The sequence below is a fragment of the Anser brachyrhynchus genome, assembly GCF_964034855.1.
Source record: "Anser brachyrhynchus genome assembly, chromosome: 3".
Taxonomy (NCBI): domain Eukaryota; kingdom Metazoa; phylum Chordata; class Aves; order Anseriformes; family Anatidae; genus Anser; species Anser brachyrhynchus.
The window spans coordinates 47271673-47280430 of NC_137696.1; positions in this window are offsets into that span (position 1 = coordinate 47271673).

Genomic DNA, 8758 nt, shown 5'->3' on the forward strand with positions numbered 1-8758 from the left:
GCACACAGCTGAGTGCTTTAGGCAGCCCCTGGGTGTCAGACCTGAGGGAAGCTGTTTTTCTGCCACCCTTGGACCACTGATAAACAATGATATGTTTCTTTGAGTCTCTTGTGTGGGATCTCTGTATGTATCAATGTCAGTAAGTTGGTAAGAACTAATGATCAGCCCCTTTTTGGCTTTAGCGACAGAAGAGAGTATGTGCATTGCAGATAAGGCTGGAGCCTGCTGGGACAACTATCGTGTTTTTTGTATTTCTTAGGATTTTTTAATGTCTCTTGCCGATAGTGTTAATAAACCAGAAGGGAATTACACCAGCAGTGCTGCCAGACATATAAACAGAGATGTTACTTTAAAGGAAAAGCATGTGATGTTGGGATACATTCTGTCAGGCATTTTCCCCACCTTCACATGCAAAACTAGCCAGGTGAAAGACTACACAGGGAGGAAAATAGAAATTGAAAGAGAGGCAAGAAGAACATCCAGACAGCTTCTTTTCATTGGACCATCAGGGTGAAAGGGTAGTGGTTAACAGGTCAAAGTCTAGCTGGTAACATGCTATGAGTTAACTTATTATAACCCTTGTCTTCAAGGATTGATACTGGGGCTGATACTGTTTAAAATCTTCATCAACAGCCAGGATGACGGGATGGACTGCGCTCTCAAAAACAGGATGTGGGTGACACCAGACTAGGGAAATGGTCACTGCGTTGGAGGTTGGGGTGCCATTCAGAGAGACCTTGACAACCTGAGAAAATGGACTGAAGAAAACCTCATGAAGGCCAGCATAGTCCTGCACCTGAGACAGAGAAAACCCAGGAAACAGTGCAGGCTGGGCACAAACTCTCTCAGGAGCAGCTCTGTGGAAAAGGACCGGGGGCCCTGGTAAGTAGCAGGTCGCTCAGCAGTCAGCAGAACACCCTGGCAGGGATGAATGCTGACCACGCTCTGGGCTCTGCTAGCGGGAGCACACCAGCAGGTCATGAGACGAGATTATTCCTCTCCATCTGGCGCTTGTGAGAGCGCATACCCAATGCAGTGTCCAGTTTTGGACAGTGGGACAAGTCCAGCAGACAGCTACCAAGGCAGTGAGGGGCTGGAGCATACAATGGATGAGAAGAGGCTGAAGGAGGTGGTAGTGGTGGGGCAGCTGGGTCTTTGAGTTGCTTACAGAAACTGACTGCTGTGAGTTATAAAATGTGATTGATTTCAACTGCTCTGTCCTTTAGATGGCATCAACTGCTGTTCTCAAAGCCTAGATTCTCATTTCAGGTATATTAATGTGCTTTTCTGTCATCTTCAAGATAACATCAATAAATGAGGACCTGGCCATTCTGGCAGGAAAGATAACAAATATTTCTCCTATCTTTTCAAACAGGATGTCAACCTCTGTTAAAATTGTTATTGTTTTTCCTCAAAATTGCAATCACCTGTCCTTCTGCGGCCTAATTTTTTTCCCCCTCTATCAGAATCTGTATGAACCCTCACCCTCTCTCACAGCTGCCAAAGGCACCTCAATGTTACCCACTCCGGGCTGAAGATGCACACACACAAGCGTGCACAGACCAGGGAAAATCATCAGCCAGCCCTCCACAGCCACCCACCCCTGCTGCTGGGCTGCATTAAGCCTCAGAGGGGTTGCACAGCAGTGGCACTTACTGCAGCCAGAAGCTCAGCCGAGGCCCAGCCAAGGCCTCAACCCAAGTGAGTGTTGAATCTCTCCCAAAACGGAGAGGTACTGACTTCAGAGGGGTCAGGGACGGCAGGCCTGAAATCTGCCACTACTGCTCCAGCGTGGTGCTGCTGTGCACATGCTGCCATTGCCCCATTCTGGGGAGACAACGTGGCTCTGCTCACCACCTTCCTTGGGACCTCCCGGCAGCTTATTCACAACCACGTTTTTTCAGCCATAAAGGAAGGCTGCAATAATTAGCTCACCCGAATGGTGTGAAGCTCATTAACAGCTCGCAAAGACATTTCAAATGCAGTGCTGTGGAGGCACCGAGCATCACTTAAACACAGTGTGAAAAATGCTCTGCTCTTCCCAAGCACTTCTCACCTCCTTCCTACTAGTTTTGCCTCTGCAGAGACACCAGGCACCTTCAAGGCCACTGCTCCTGCTCCCCTCTGCTGTTTTCTGAGATATTTCTTTGAAGCAAGGCCCAGAGGGACCTCGCCTCTTCAGGCCCGATGGCCAGGCTCTCACTCGTGCCTCTACTGTCATGCCTGCCTCTCCTCTGTGAAGCAAGTCTCCTGTCCCCTAGAGACCTGCCAGGCACCGTTTGTCACTCTCTCCCCAAAGCACAGCAGCCCTTTGTGCTTGCAAGGAACCAGCGCTTCCAATATCATCAGAGAAAGTCCTTGGGGAGTGGAAGACACAGAGCACTCATTCAGCAGAGTGCAGGGATATGGGAAGGCTCTGTGTGTTTAACCTCTGCACCAGTGAGGAGGAGCAGGTGAGTATCAGCGGCTCTGCAGAGGACACCTGTGTCATTTGAAGGAGCTGCTGACACCCAGAGCTGGTGACAGTGGACAGCGAGGGCAGAGGTGAGTATTGTCACAGCAGATGAGGCTCCAGCTCTCAGATCCTTTACATCCTGCCATCCTGGAAAATTGCACAGCTTTACCACGTCACTTTCTTCGAAACCATCAGTAAGTGAGTACTCTACCCCAGGAGCTGTTGGTGCAGTTTTCCCCCCTCATCCACGTGGTGGGGGAGGCACACTGGGTGTCAGAGGCTGGCTGTACCCGGCCTGCCCCTGCTTACCATGGGGCTGTTGGGGAAATGCTGCTCCTGTCCTTGCAAACGCCATGCTCACCCCTGCTGTCCACCCCTCTGGGAAACTCCCACACCCAGCCCATACCCTGAGCTCTGTTGTGGTGAGCTCGCCTTCCATTTATGGTGTTAAAAGCTTTCAAATCTGTTTTATTCTTCGCCGTTTCCCCAAGGTAAACACCTCAATTTCAGTCTGAGTCATATCTCCTTACGCCACTTGTGCTAACACGCTGGGGTGAGTGGTGTGAAGTACCTCTCTCCCTGGGTGGATGCTTGTCCTGGTTTCAGTTAGGACAGAGTTAATTTTCCTCCTAGTAGCTGGTAGGGTGCTGTGTTTTGGATTAGGATGAGAAGAGCGCTGATAACATGCTGATGTTTTAATTGTTGCAGAGCAGTGCTTACACCAAGCCAAGGACTTTTCAGCTTCTCGCTCTGTCCTGCCAGCGAGCAGGCTGGGGGTGCAGCAGGAGCTGGGAGGGGACAGACCCAGGACAGCTGACCCAAACTGGCCAAAGGGGTATTCCATACCATCTGGCGTCATGCTAAACAATATATAGGGGTGGCTGGCCGGGGTGGGGGGCCGGCTGCTCGGGGATAGGCTGGGCATCGGTCAGCGGGTGGTGAGCAATTGCATTGTGCATCAGTTGTTTCGTACACATTATTAGTAATAATATTATTATCATTATTATTATTATTATTATTATTGTTGTTATTGTTATTTTCCTGTCTTAATAAACTGTCTTTATCTCAACTCACAGGCTTCACTTTCCCGTTTCTCTCCCCCATCGCAGAGAGGGAGGGGGGAGGGTGAGCGAACGGCTGTGTGGTGTTCAGCTGCCGGCCAGGTTAAACCACAGCAATGCTACAGGCCAGCACCCTGCGAGCATGAGAGCCACCAGTGATAGAGCAGCCCAGGAGCTGAAGCCAACCAGTATTTTTTCAAGGCTGGGATGTAGACACCAGTCCATCATTAGCAATGCAACCATGGCCAAATGCCATACTGGTTCCCAAAATGACACAGAGCAGTCGCTGCTCTCCCACCTTGCTCGTTCTGCCTGACAGTGGAGACATCGCTTACAGGGTTTCCTTTTCTTTTGCAGTGATAGCTGCTGCAGTCGTTTATGGGATTATTGGCAGCCTGCAATAAATTTGGACAAGAGTGGGCTCTTGTGAAGGGGCAGAGTGTGCTCCCCATGTTGAGCCCTGTGGAGGGTGGTGAGACACAGCACCTCCTGCTCCTGCTGTTGGAAGGAGAGCTTGAGGTGTCCTCTGCCACCTGCCCTTAGGGAGGGGGCAGGAGGGGGGAGCTGCCAGTGGAAGATATGTGGCAGAGGAGAGAAGATCATGTTGCCAGCAGGAAAAGCTGCTCAGTGTCAATACTCAGTAGCAGTCCAGGGAGAGTGAAACTGGATGTAGCCAGACCGGGCTATAAAGTGAGCACTGAGTCCAAAGTCAGGGGAGAACATTAAGGAGCATCTTTTGCTGCCTTGCGACCTGCTGGCTGATAAGAAATTGATCCATCTGTATACTCAAATCCTTGCTTTTCTTATCTCCACTTCCTGAGCCAGCTCTCCCCAGGGGCACCTCGGTGCTGAGCAGCCCGGGAGCTAGGCCATGCTTTGCCCTGTGATGGCTGCAGGCTCAGGCACCTGCACGGCCAATCGTCTCTGGCTACAGTCTCGGGAGCAGCAATATTATTACATTAGATCAATATTATACAGATTATCTTGGTTCCCAAGGTCTTATTTAGAGAAGGATTGAGAAGATTTTCATGCTGGCTGGTGTTTCTTGCAGCTGATCCCTCACAGTCTGGTGTTTCTCCTGACTTTCCTTCTGCAGCTGCCAGGTTTTCTGAGCTACTTCAGAAGCTAATTGGCCTGGATTTTGTCTTTCTCCCCTTAAGTAGACTTACTGATGACTTTCTTCTCCTGTGCATGCCAATGTGGCTGCACTGGCAATGCTACACCCGCACAAGTTGCTCTTGTAAATTTGCCTGCTGTGTGATGCTGTTTTCCCAAGATAAATAGAAAGTTGTCTGTCACTAACCCAGCAAGTGACCCCAGGACTTCTAGAGAGCATAACAACTGGAAGGCTCTTTTCTTTTCCACGATACTTGATTTTGCAGTCATTTAATTATTTTTGCTTCTTTTGGAGGAGGTAAAGAAGAGTGTCCAATACACAGAGCTTACTTCGTCAGTACTCATGTTCCTGTGATGCTGCTGGTGGTGGGTGACAAGCTGAGCGGAGGCTGCAGAGGCATTGCCCATGTTTCATCTTCTTTTACCTGCAGAGACCATCCCAGCTTCTTGGATTATTTTCTGAAGCTTGTTCTCTCACCAGCTCACCCAGGGTCACCTTCATAAAACAGGTTGTCAAAATGGGTGACATACTGACTTTCAGAAGCCAGTGTCTGCCATTCTCCCCTGGCTGTTCAGGGAACCCATGAGGACTAGCTAAGACTTGCAGGACTAAACCTCAGACCTGTGAAAGAAGAGAGGTGAGCTCCAGCCTCCTGTGTTACTCCTGGCCCAGGGGAGGCGGCCGTGCAACCTCCAGGGCATGGGGGAAAATACAGAAACAGGCCGGCCTGGTGGGGAACTGGTGTGTTCCTCATCCTTAGGGGGAAATGTGATGGGACACGGGTGGGCACCAGTAGTGTGCCATGGTGAGGAAGAGGGAAACCTTCTCGGGAAGGTTGTGCATAATGGGTACTTTGTTAGAGTGGGAGCTGCGAAAAACAAGACAGTAACTTGATTCTGAGAGGTTTCATTGGTGTTTTGTGTGAGACCATGAGGAATTTTCCGCCTGTGAGTCACTTGGGCCTGTCCTTGTCCAGGATTTCTGCCAAATGCTGTTCCCTTGGGGATGTGGTGTCCCTGTGGGGTCCTCAGTGTCCGGCGGTGTTTCCCAGGAGCTCTGGGCATGCGTGGGGCCACCACAGAGGGTGGCTCCTGGGATGGACAAGGCTGTAGGTCCTTGGGGCTGGAGGCCACCCCTCTGCAGCAGGAAGCGCAGTGGAAATGCTGAGGCCATGCACCAATGCAACCTGAATGGTTAAAAATAAATAAGCAAAAAATGAAAGAGAAAGCTCATCCTGTGGAGGTGCTGTGACACATCCTTGAGTTCACTCAGGCTTCTTTCTCTTTCACTCTTCCATGTAACACCTTCATTCCTTTGCTCCTTTCCTGCCAGGACTGGACGAGATACATTTTCCATGCAGCAGCCCCCGCAGGGTTTGGAAATGTACTCTGCTTCCCAGCTCCCTCCCTGCCTCCCAGCACGTCCCTACGGGCCTAATCCTGTGCCCTGCTGTGCAGCTGTGTGCTCTGAGGGTGAAAGACAGGGTCCAGGCCCCATGTGAGAGGCAGCGAGGCAGGCAGAAACATTGGCGTTTAACCTTTAACGAGAGGTGAGACAGAAGCAGCACTTACTAGGAATAGTTTTGTGACGCAGATTTCTGGTGTATATTTGGCTCATATCTGCTACAATAGCCTCATGGATATTTGCCATTAATGTACATCTGTTAAAAAGGGAGAAAAAAAAGGAATAAAAGGAGATTATTCTTGGAATCAAATCTTAGCGTTTTCTACACTTCTCCACCGGCCACTTTATTTTCATCCCGCTGAGGCAGTGATTTCACTGAGGCTGCGGTGCTGGCCAGGGGCCAGCTTGAGGCCGGCCCCAGCTGCAGCCTCCCTGAAATGAACACCTTGAGGGTGTGGGGGGGACACGATCCCGCTCCTTCCATGCAAGAGCAGATGTCACCAAGCCCAGGGCTCCTCGCAGTGCTGTGGCCAGCCACAAAAAGTGAGACAAGGACCTCTTGGTGGCAGCATGTAGGAATCTGTCACACAGGAGAAATGATGGGTCAGCAACTTCACTGGGCAGCCTGGTTGCACAATGGGCTATATAATGGATGTTCCTGTAAACTTAGTGTGGTCTGGACCCTGCCACTGCACTAGCAAAAGTCCTTTTTGTGTGAGATACCCACGCTTCAGCCTGTAAGTAAAGCAGTAATTGCACAAGTGCCATTTGCACATGACCTAACCCAGAGTTTCTGTGTGTTGCCAAAACAGTCCTTGCTGTAACTGATGTTCTCAGCTGCTGTTTTGTTCCCTTAAAAATCTGAGCCTGGGCAATGCATTTCAGTGTGTCTGGGAGCTGCCAAGGGTCACTCTGCGAAACGCCTGGGAGCTAGCTAGGGAAGGGGGGTTTCTGCTGTTGTTTAAACACCTCTGGGGCAATATTTTCAAATGTATTGGGAAACTAAGGGTTTAGAGGGATTTTAAGGAAAGCCTTAAAGAATTAAGAATTTCTTAAGAATTTCTGAGAATCCATTCCAAAGTCAGGCTCTGAATGAGAGCAGAGCCACTGCACCAGGTGCCGGCACAGCTCTTGGTGATGCCCAGGCACAGCACCATGAGGCACGCTGACAAAATCGCTTCCCATGAAGCAGCACAGCCAACTTTGCCCCATCGTGCCAGGATGGAGCAGCACACCCACAAGGATGGGCAGCAGGGGACCACGAAGGGACGGCTTTTTCCTGATAATCTGGAAGGGGAAAACAGTTTTTTGTCAGTGCACCCCATCTTGCTCTCCTCTTTAATGTGCAATCACTCACGTCTCGACCCCCTGGGAAATACAGCCGAGGTGCCGTTTCCACTTCAGAGCACGCACAATCCTTGAAAAGCCTCCCCGGCTGCTTGTCTGGGGTTTTGTTTGGAGGGGGCTCTGGGGATGTCAGGGAGCATGGGAGGAAAGTGTGTCCCAAGGTGTTACGTGAGGAGCCCAGGAGATGGCTGCGTGCTGCTGGGAAGCAGCGCAGGAAGCTGCAACCCACTCCCATGCCCACCCCCTCACTGCATTCCCATGCCTTGTCAGCTCTCCCATCGCAGGGCAATTTTGGGGCTGGCTGCAAGCCAGAGCACTGAGATGAGCTGAGTTAAAGTATTGCAGAGCTGCAACCTCGTTAAAGCAGAGCGGGAAAACAGTAGGCAAAGAGGAAGGCACACAAACAAGAGAAGCCTGGCACAAAGTTTGTGTACATGTTTACATCATCCCAGTCATTTAGTACACACATTGGAATAGCCTCTGAAACTAGGTGTTTTTTGTTTTAGTTGGCTGTTGTGCTCAGATCTGTATCAACACGAGCCATTCCCTGCCCCATCCCTGCCCCAGAGTGGTATATGAGGCAAATGAAGGATCCAAGTACATGGATGGGGGAGCGGAGGAAGAAAGGGCCCATCAGCAGGCAAGTCAGGAGCCCAGAGCTCCAGACTCCTCATCGCTGTCAGATTTCCTGCAGGCACTGCAAGGAAGGGAGGTTTTAAATTGCTTTTATACACCCCTGCCTGCCTGAGTGCACAGAAAAGACAGAGCCGGCTGGTGTTTTGTTGGGTACGTGGCCCCATGCCTTGTTTGCAGTTTGCTGTGTAAGCACTGTTGTCAGGCTGGAGCTATTCATTTCTTCCAAGCTTTTCTATGGGACTCGTCACCATGGCATGGGAGGATCTCAGATGTCAATGCATTTCTTTCCAGAACAGCCCTGTGAGACTGAGGAGGGGGAAGAAGGGCTTGTCGTTGCTGCAGACCAATCCCAAATTTCACGTTGAGCATGCATTAAACAAGAAACTGTGACTACTTTTGGGTAAAGTGACACACCCAGCTCTGCAAAGAGATCTAGTGGCAAAGGCTGGACTCCCATCTTGTGCTCCCGGACAGTGTACAGATCAGTTAACCCCCATGAAATTGCTCTTTTTCCTCCTGAAGGGCCTTTCGTTATACAGCTTCTTCACCAGAAGTTTTAGCTGTGATGTGCAGGGAGCTCTCCCTGCCCCTGAGGCTAAAGGATATGACACTGAATCCCATACGGCACTGAAACCTATCACCCACTGAAGGTTCCTCCTGCCTGTGGGCAGGCTTTGGCTGTGGGGAGCTATCCCTGCCACGGCCCTGTGTCCTGACAGCGCTGGGCACCCTGTTAGC